The sequence below is a fragment of the Berghia stephanieae genome, chromosome 3 (genome assembly GCF_034508935.2).
Source record: "Berghia stephanieae isolate SIO BIC M18660-M18661 chromosome 3, UCSD_Bste_1.3, whole genome shotgun sequence".
NCBI lineage: Eukaryota > Metazoa > Mollusca > Gastropoda > Nudibranchia > Aeolidiidae > Berghia > Berghia stephanieae.
This window is the reverse complement of record NC_088362.1, coordinates 2,566,631-2,577,592: the sequence shown is the minus strand read 5'-3', so window position 1 is coordinate 2,577,592 and position 10,962 is coordinate 2,566,631. Positions and strand designations below refer to the sequence as shown.

General features: G+C 35.6%; 1 protein-coding gene across 1 annotated transcript in view; it reads right to left on the bottom strand.

The window, feature by feature from the left end:
• The window catches only part of LOC144967018 (uncharacterized), a 41,705-nt gene that overhangs the window by 20,655 nt on the left and 10,088 nt on the right, over window positions 1-10,962 (bottom strand). The gene's annotated exons all lie outside the window — the stretch shown is intronic.

Here is a 10,962-nt window from a genome sequence, read left to right as displayed (position 1 = left end):
TTAACCCCATCTTGCTGTGATTTGCTCCGGGTCAATTCACCCGGGCTGAAATATTTTGCGATAGGGGTTTTGCTCTATCAAAGGGTATAAGCACAACCAAATATACAAGAAAATACTATTTCGGCCTTATGGTGATTGCTCTGTGCTACTACTGATATGTTTGTTTTTTTTGACAGCCTCCTTATCTATTTCTCCTATTTTCTGATTACCCATATTATTTTTCATGCTCATTCATAGAATTCCATACAGGATGTAGACAGAGTGACCAATGGGCATGATCTATATTAACTTTCCATGTGCTCGAGGTCATTGATCACATTTGCAAAATGTGCTCAAAGTGACCCCTTAGTGAAAAGTGTTCACAGCTTTTTAAATATCTAACATCACGATCGGTCATTAGGTTCAGCTTGACACATGAATATGTTTTAACATTTGTAAACAAAGCATCGTGTGTTTACATTTGTTAAGAAATATCCAATCTATGGACAGCAACAAATCATGTGATTGATGACCTGGTTGAACGAAAACATGAATATAGATCGCTGCCATTACATGTCCATCGACAGGCCGATAACTAAATGAATGAGACATTAAGGGAGATGGTGGCTGCAAGTAAATTAATTAAAAAACAGTATAATTTTATGGTAAAAAAATATACTGTTTACTGTAATAGGACTTTGCTAAATGTCAATTAATATCATTTCAGACAACAATGATAATTACGAGTATTAAAGTCTTCAACAACAAAAATCAAGCATAGATTATGTGTAGGTAGACTTTAAACCTCTCCTTACCAGCCATTTTCAGAATTTTCCCCAAAACTTCACACCCACCAACACAAAAAACAGACATTTTAAACTCAAACAGAAAAGCAACAAGAACATTCTATACATAAAATTGTTCACCAACAAGGGCTCTATTACAGAATGTAGTTTTTATAGCTATAGCAAAAAGAAATGAAATCTGGATGAGAAAAGTGACGGTTGCAACGTAACAATGTGACGATTTTCCGATAGGTGTTAAGGAGAGGTTTAATGGAAATTATTTTTAAAAATTATCTTATTTATAAGAGGAAAAAAGAATTGACAAGTTTTCAGACGCGCGCTACTTTATAAAATAGAAGTAGTGGGTAGTTGCAATGACCATAATATTTAACTTAATTACAATTATGACTGGAATGAAATTGTATAAAAATAGCAGACACTTGAACCAGTTCATTGTCGCACTGTTGTACTCTGGACAGACACGCAATTATAAATTCGGCCAGGAAACTCGTCCTTCAAAAATCGATCTAGGGTCATTTTTAAATCGATCGATATTGCAATTTTTTTTTAAATTGAGCCTTAAGGCGCAATATCCACTAAATTGTGCTCAAAGCGCTTGACAAGGGGTCCCTGGTCAACAGCAACATTAACATGAAGGACGGGACATGCCGCCTGTTAGGCGATATTACAATTTATTCGGACAAAGACAACGCTGTTAACGGCCAGGTACTCATTTTACACCTGAGTACAGTGAGAGAAAACGAGTAAAGAGCCTTTTCCAAGGACTCAACTATGCGCCGAGCGCGAGGCTCGAACCCAGGACCTTCCGATCCGAAGGCAACGTGTCATACCACAAGACCACATAGCCGCATGTATTTGATATTTGAAGGACGAGTTTTCTGGCCAAACGTTTTAATACGCATACTCATCTTTTCAGGGCACGTCAATTAACTGGTTGAATAGATTTCAATAGAATAAACTCACGAATGCTGTCCTCCATCAGTCATAAAGACTGGACGTCTCAGCTCAATGCCTGTTTTGCACTTGCGAAGACTCGGCATGTCTTTTTTATTTAACCTAAGTATGTATTATCTCTTTATGTGTAGAATTGAAATTATTAATATCCAGACTCCTTTGTTGTCCAGCGAGCTTTACACAGCAAACACCATAATGTGTTATTATCCAGATTGAATTGGCGGACCGATACAAGCTGTACAATAATATTGTCATAACAGCTTTGACAAAACATAAGGCAGTACGTTACTATCTATACACAGTTCTATTATCCAGCTCGAACGTTGGTGTTTAAATCATAATAAACTGATAAACCTGTATACGTCTCTATATGAATTTCAAGTGTTGATACAATATGCATATCACAATGTCTCCACCCTGTCCTAGTCAATGGTCGTACGGCTACCGTTGTTATAATGATAACAAATGGCACCTACCTAGAAAACCAATATTTGATCATTTGAGATCAAACAAAGTTATCAAAAATGTTTGCGTGAAATTAGCTTTAAACGAGTTAGTTCTTATGATCCACCAGCCTTCATCCTTCTTCCTCTTCTGCCTCCTCCTCCATCTATTCCTCCTCCTTGTCTTCATCCACCACCTTCTTCTTCTTTTTCTTTTGTCTTCTTTTCCTTTTGTCTTCTTCTTCTTCTTCTTCTTCTTCTTCTTCTTCTTCTTCTTCTTCTTCTTCTTCTTCTTCTTCTTCTTCTTCTTCTTCTTCTTCTATAATAATAATAATATAATAATAATGATAATAATAATAATAATAATAAATATAATAATAATAATAATAATATTAATAATAATAATGAGTAGTAGTATAGTAGTAGTAGTAGTAGTAGTAGTAGTAGTAGTAGTAGTAGTAGTAGTAGTAGCAGCAGCATCATCATCATCATCATCATCATCATCATCATTATTATTATTATTATTATTATTATTATTATTATTATTATTAATAATATTATCATTATTATTATTATTATTAATTATTAATATTATTATTATTATTATTATTATATATCATATTATTATTATTATTATTATTTTATTATTATTATAATTATTATTTATTATTATTATTATTATTATTATTAATTATACAAACTCCACATCACATACCAATACGATACCATTATAACTAACCGACATAACTCATAACTTATAATATATCCAACAATGAAAAGGGCATGTATGAATAAGCCTAGCCTTACTGTATCTTTCTGTGTTCATGCTATGTTGTACATGCCAACCCTCACACAGACTGATAAGCGTGGAATTAATCATAAGGAAACGATAAAGGAAAACCAAACAACAAGCAAGCAGACAGCACGTTCCAGCACCGTTCTATCGTCGTCGTTGTGTGGTTACAAAACTTTTCAGGCGAATAAACGACATAGGGGAGGACAAATTATAACATAGAGTAGAGTAGAGAGCAAAACGGAGTTTGGTTTTGTTGTCATGCGTGAATGCCTGAAGCCCCTTTCTGTTACCTCCTTTGTTGTCCTCATGACACCAACCCCCCCCCCCTACCCTTCTTCTAACCCCCATCGACTTCCTATAAAACCAATACTTCGATACTTGATACATAATACAGAAATACAATAAACCGAAGGACACCGTTCTCTTCAGGGATACAACAACCTCACTCCAGACTATTTCCCTATTGAAGTCCAATCTAGATTGACAAGACCAACAATGCCGGACTCGCAATGACTCGCTCTGCATTGACAAAAACATTTCAAATATTAATATAGATCGATTAAGATGACAGCAGCAAAACTTTAAAATTCCCAAATCGAACAGTTCAAAGAAATCTCCATGTTTGAGGCTTTATGACAAGTAGGATGGGATGGTATCTCTATAATATAGATAGAACGAAGATGACGTCACCCTGGTCTTTGTTATTATTTTTTGCCATCCACGTTTATGAGTAATTCTAACTAAACTGTATTAACCGACTATAAAATATCATGGTTACACATGTTTTGTGTGTTGATCCGTTATACTTCCGATGGCAATGTTGTGAGCTTCTTAGCAAAGTATATATTATATATCGATCGCGGTATGACATTACCCCCTCCACCCACCCCCCACCCCCTCGCACCCTCCTTTTTCACCTCATAAAAAAAATCAAAGTTTTTTGGGGCTAAAATGAAAAGTAGTTGTTCTGTCAGTGTATGGCAGAAAGTGGGACATGTCGTACAGGGGCTGAGAGCTGATTTGTGCCAGCATCTCATCGTGTCACCGATATTGGCTCATTCTCTGGAAGTAGCATGTATGTGATAATCTACCCCTCACCTTACTGTTTCTCTCCCCTTTCTCTCTTTGTTTTTCTTCTCTCTCTCTCCTCTCCTCTCTCTCTCTCTCTCTCTCTCTCTCTCTCTTCTCTCTCTCTCTCTCTCTCTCTATCTCCCTCTCCTCTCTCTCTCTCTCTAATATATATAATATTATATAATATATATATATATATATATATATCTGTATATATATATATATATATATATATATATATGTATATATATTATCTATCTACGTCGATCTATCAATCTATCTTTCTATTTATTTATATAATTTATCAATCGTACCACGTATTTATCAAACGTCATTACATATGTTTTTCTCTATATCTATATTTCTCCTTCTCTCTCTTCTTAACAGCTCTATCTCTTAGCCTATCTCTCTCCCTCCTCTCTCTCTCTCTCTCTCCCTCTCTCTCTCTCCCTCCTCTCTCTCTCTCTCTCTCCTCGTCTCTCTCTCTCTCTCTCTCTCTCTCTCTCTCTCTCTCTCTCTCTCTCTTTCTCCCTTAACTTCTCTCTTTTATTCTTTTTCATCCAATCTGTATAGCCACAAGAAAAAATAACAGTCCACAATATACCAACCGCCCCCCCCCCCCCCCCCAAATAAAAAAAGAAAAAAAAAGAAGAAATTTGAATAAATAAAGGCCGTTACTCTCTTTTTTAAAAAAATCAAATGCTATTTTTGATATGAAAAACTCATTCGGACCGGTCGGTGAGCGATCGATATACATAAAACGAATATCAAGTGCTTCCATTGAGGACATGGCACTTTATAGTTGGAAGAAAAGTGGAATTTTGGATCTTAAAATGAATTATTGCTTTTAATTCCTTTATAAATTTTGCCAATACAATTACAATTTATTTATTGACGAGGCTCGTTAAATTTCAAAGTGTTCACACAAGCTATGGCCATTTAAAATCGTATGACCTCCAGTAGAAGTGTAATTATGACTGAATAATGGAGTTATATTAATCAGTAAACTGCCGTACTATAGATAGTATGCGCTTGGCTAAGAAGCTCATAACATTGCCATCCGGGTGTATAACGGACCAACACCACAAAACTGTGTGTATCCATAAACGTTTATAGTCGGGTTATTACAGTTCAGGAGCATTACTCATAAGCGCGGATGGCAAAAACAATAACAAAGACCTGAGTGACGTCATCTTCGAACTATCTATAGAAAAAAAACAAGTATTAAAATGTGGCCATAAAACTCGTCCTTAAAATATCGATCTCAAAACGTGTTTTTTCCGGAATACGACAGTGGCGGTTAATAAGGGACGGTCAACAAACTTTACGTGCACAATTGAAAATCATAAATCCATCCGTATTTAAGTCAGATTTTGCTTCAACAGTCGTACTGTCACTTCCCTCGTAATAACGCATGGTAACTTAGTAACTGGCTCTAAAACTATCGGAACAATGGCGGACGCCCTTATAAAATATTTCTCCGACGAGCATAAAAGCGTATCCAGAGGAAAAAAACCCATTAAAAATCTGATCTGTTTTGACTTTTTCACATTTTGATCACAAGACATATGAAAAGTTCTAGCCAGCATGAAGAATAAAAGTACCGATTTTCTTTGTTTAGAACCACGATGGCCGCCGTTACTGGGCGACGTGACATCAGACTATTGAATCCAATTAAAAAACATAAATCCACCCGTCCCTAAGTCAGGTTATTTTCAGGCACCGGTTGTGGCACTCGAATGCATTTCTCTTTTCTGTTCATTCTATGGCCACGCTCTTTTGTGTATGATTTATTAATACGTTGATACATAGATCTAAATATATATATTTTTACAAATAATTAAATATTGGTCCATTCATATCTTATATTCTAATAATAATAATTAGTAATTATAATAATAATAATAATAATAATAATAATAATAATAATAATAATAATAACAACAACAATAATATATAACAATAATAATAATAATAATAATAAGAAGAATAATAATAATAATAATAATAATAATATATAATAATAATATAATAATAATAATAATAATATAATAATAATATAATAATATAATAATAATAATAATTCATAGAACGTCATGTTGGTTGTGCGCATGCGTCTCTCGGCTGCGAGACGAGAGACGCATGCGCACAACCAACATGACGTTCTCTCTCTAATAACTTTTCCGCCGGTGACGTCACAGACTATGGGTGACGTCCAATCAAGGGACGCTACTCTTCCGTTAATCTCATTCCCTATATAAAAAAATGCCCTTTTATCCGAGCTCAACATTATTGTCCTTCCGAGAAAGAATTTAACGGTTGAATTGAATTTACATGAGCATGTCTTTCTAAGACATAACGGTGACGTAGCTGGATAGTTGAGTCCTTGGAAAAGGCTCTTTACTCATATTCTCTCACCTACTCAGGTGTAAAAGGAGTACCTGAACGTTAACAGCGTTGTCTTTGTCCAAAAAATTGTAATATATCGCCTAACAGGCGTCATTTCCCGTCCTACATGTTAAATGTTGCTGTTGACCAGGACCCCTTATAAAGCGCTTTGAGCCATTTAGGGGATATTGCGCTATATAAAGCTCAATTTAATTGTACCTAACGAATTACAAGCATTTATTACTGTCCGTTGATATTGTATGTTGTTATTTGAATAACTCCTTCAATCATTTTAAAATTTATTGCAGAAACTTGTAAAGCGCTTTGAGCACATTTAGTGGATATTGCGCTATATAAAGCTCAATTTAATTTTTAAACCCATCTCAGTCGAAGTGCTCAGATTAACAAATAAATGGGATAGCGTGGCTCAGCGGTACGGTCTTTGCTTCGTACCTGAAAGGTACCGAGTTCGAATCACCCGCCGCGCTCTGTGGCCTTGAGCAAGTCCCTCACCCTAGCTCACTTTGCGGCGCTACACTGCGGCTCACGCCTGTGGTTATTCCAGTCTTGCTTGGAATAGACCCTAAAGAAATTTTCCCATGGAAAAGAACACAGCAGAAACAGTGGGAGAGGAAATAGGAAGAAGACGATGGAGGTGGATTGGACACACGCTTAGAAAGAACGACTCCACTATAACAAAGAAGTATTGACTGGAACCCTCAGGGCAGAAGATCAAGGGGAAGGTCACGAGGAACATATGAGAAGAATTAAAGAAGCTGATATACAGAGAAGTGGTAAGACCTGGAATGAGATTAAAAAGTTAGCTCGGGATAGAGAAGGATGGAAACTGTTTGTCTGTGGCCTATACCCTGACCCAGGGTGAAAAAGGCAATGATGATGATGATGAATAAAGGGATTTTATTTTTTATTTATTTTTATTTTTATGTACATGATGTATAGGTTGAAAACCGACAGCGCGATATCCAAACAGCTAAGAAAATGGAATGAGAGATACATAGACGGATCATCATCTAGTCAGCTGATCCTGCGTAGGACGTTGCTTCCCGAACTTTCTTGCGAAACATATTACGGTTTTCCGCCAGTCTACTTGCTTGAGTTGCTGTCATTCCCAGCCATTCACATATATCTTGTTCCCAGCTTCTTGTTGGTCTACCTCTTCCTCTCTTGCGTCTACCCTTGTCTGCAGAATGTGCTTTTCTAATGATTCGTGGCGAGTCGTGTGGCCAAAATAGTTCAGTTTCAATTTCTTTACAGTTTGAAAAAGAATTGGTATTTTATTCCGATCCTTCTCAGGACTTCTTTGTTTGTTTGTTTTTCAGTCCATGATATTCTGAGTATTTTTCTGTAGCATGCCATTTCAAAAGCTGTGATCTTTGTGCTTTTTGCTTTGCTGTTTAGTCCATAGACGGATAGGCAAATAAATAGATGGAGAAAGAGGGGGAGAGAGACAGATTGAAAAAAACCGTATACAAAAAAGAGAAGATAGAAAGAAAGAAGGAAATAATATTACGGATTTTTGGATTCAGCAATAGAATTGCATATGTGTTTTTGATTCAATAAATTAATGTAAAGGAAAAAGGGTTTTGTTCCAGAGCATCGAATTTAGGATTTTAGAGCATTTTTGGCCATGCTGAGGGCATATTATTTATTTTTTAAATATATTTATAATGACTTCCTTTATTTTTCTCGTGAAAAACTACTTGAAAACTCAAGTGGGCAACTCTGGGATTGATAAATAGGGGAGGAAGTAGATGATAGATAGATAATAGATAGAAGACAGATAGATAGATATAGATAGATAGATAGATAGATAGAAGATAGACAGATAGATAGATAGACAGATAGAAAGATATAAAAATAGATAGATAGATAGATAGATAGATAGATAGGGTAGAGAGAAAGAGAGAGAGATAGAGGTAGAAGTAGAGAGAGAGAGAGGGGGAGAGAAGAAGAGAGAGAAATTGGAGAAGATAGAGAAAAAGATAGATAGATAATAATAGATATATAAAAGATAGATAGATGAGATACATAAGATAAATAGATAGATAAATAGAGAGATAGAGTTTAAAGTGAAGATAGAAAGGAGAGAAAAAAGAGAGAGAGAGAGATAGAGAAATAAAAGATGATAGATAGTAGATGATGATAGATAGATAGTAGATATAGATAGGGTACATATAAATGATAATAAATAGAGAGATAGAGAGGATAGAAAATAGATAAGAAGAAGAGAAATAGAGAGATAGATAGAGAGAAGAGAGAGAGAGAGAAAGAGAGAAGAGAGAGAGAGATGAGAGAGAGGAGAAGAGAAGATCAAATGACTTAAGAAAAGTGATATATGGAATTGACTTAGCCGACGGAAAATGAAGGGTTATGGGTGATGATCGAATCCTATACCAAACGGTATTGATCATCGATCTATCGATTGACAGGGGCGGTCCCCAAACTGTGATAAAACCCCATGGCCTGTTTGAGCTCCCTCGACAGGGTGACCTCGGTGAAAGAAAGTCGTAAAATGAGCTAAAAAAGACATGTTGTCGAGGTCTTTTTGGGTGTATGTTTATTGAGCGGCTTTCATACAATGTAATAGAATTGTATTTGAAAAATAGAAATTTCATTTTAAAAAGACTATGCTGATAATAATCAAATAATGATACGTAAAGATTATTTTCATATTGAGCTAACTTAACCCCAAACGAAGTAAAGCCTCAATCAAGCTGTGATTTAAAACAGATCACCACTGATCTTTTCTTTGATTCTGAATTGATTTTTATAAAAGGGAAAATAGAAATAAAACGTCTCCAAAACATCACAATTAAATTTTCTGACAAAAACGACAGAAAATTAATCGACCTGATTGGGGTTGTAGATCGGGACAACCTCTTTTGGAATTTTTAAAAGATTTAATACAATACTTATAGAAAAGTGTTGAAATTTCAAAACTCAATTAAAGAGGGTAATGGCATTTGAAATGGACGATGCGTACATGTAAACAAAAACATAAAACATGTTAAACCTGGCGCCGTCACGTATACAACTATTTCAATAGATTGTTTGGGAAATTTATTGGAAATTGATATCGATCTGACTCTTAAAATTAGATTGATTGATCTTTAGGGCAGCGTGGCTCAGCGTACGGTCTTTGCTTCTCCCCAAAAAGGGTACGAGTTCGATCACCGCCGCTGCGTTGTGTGGCCTTGGCGTCACCTACCCTGCTCACTTGCGGCGCTGCACTGCGGCTGACGCTGTTTTTATTCCAGTCCTCCTTGGAATAGCCCCTAAAGAAAAATTTTCCCTTGGGGATGAATAAAGGGAATTTGTTCTTTTCTTTTTTTTTCTTCTTTAGAAAAGAAGAATACAAGGTTGATATTATTTCTTTTCTGTCGTTTGCTTTCCAATTTCATTTCATCTTACTTTTTAAATATCTTACTTTCTCTTTTTCCTCGTCTCATTTCTCATTCGTGTGGGTTTTTTTTTTTTTTTTGTTCTTGGCCATTTTTATCCTTTCCGTTTACTTCTTTTTATTCAGGTTTCTTTCTCTTTTTTTTTGGTTGCTTCCCCTCCCCTTTCTTAAATTTAATTTTATCCATTTCCCCTTCCTCCCCGTCGTGTTTTAAAATAATTAAACCCAATAACTGTTTTGATTTTGTGTTTGTTTATTTTTATTTATTTATTTGTGTGTTGTGTGTGTGTGTGTGTGTGGTGTGTGTTTGTTTGTGTGTTTTTTGGTTTTATCATAATATACAACGCCCTTATTTTGGAATATCATCCAATATTTCGTGATCTGCTTCATCGTCTCTTTTCATTTGTGACATGAGTTATTTAAAATTAATTTTAGTTTGGTCGTTAACACTTCGTATTAAAATTCCGAGCGTTTTAAAATGATAATAAGGTTAGAATGTTTTATAGAATGTCGGGCAGACTTTGTTTGCTGTAGTTGCTGTTGTTGTCGACGGCATTGTTGCTGATGTCGTTTGTAGCCGATTGTCTTATTGCTGTCGTCGTTGTTGGTGCCGCTGTTGGTGGTGTAGTTATTGATGTTGTTGCTTTCTTTACTTCATATTCTTGACATTACTTAGTCTTTACTTTTTACTCCCCCAAAACCCTGATCACCAATTCAATGATCATACATTAGTCTGCTGATCGACCATAAAACTCCCTATGGGCAAATATTCCAGTATTTTGTGTATGCGGCACTGTTCTTCTATCTAAATGTTTGTCTTTAAAAACCTTAATTTCACAAATTGTCGGGACTGAAGAAATCCCAACGTATCAAATTTTTTCCTGAGACTTCAAAGAATTGTCAAAAAATTGAGACATTTTTTACAAGTTGGGTCTTATCTGATGTGCAACTATTAATTGTAGGTCTGATAACCAACACAATAGCTTCAACAGTCGTAACGTCACTTCCCTAGTTATGACGCTTTTTGCGGCTATGTGGTCTAGTTATGGCACTCGCTTTCGGGTCGGAAAGGCCTGGGTTCAACCTCGCTCGGGGCATAGTTGA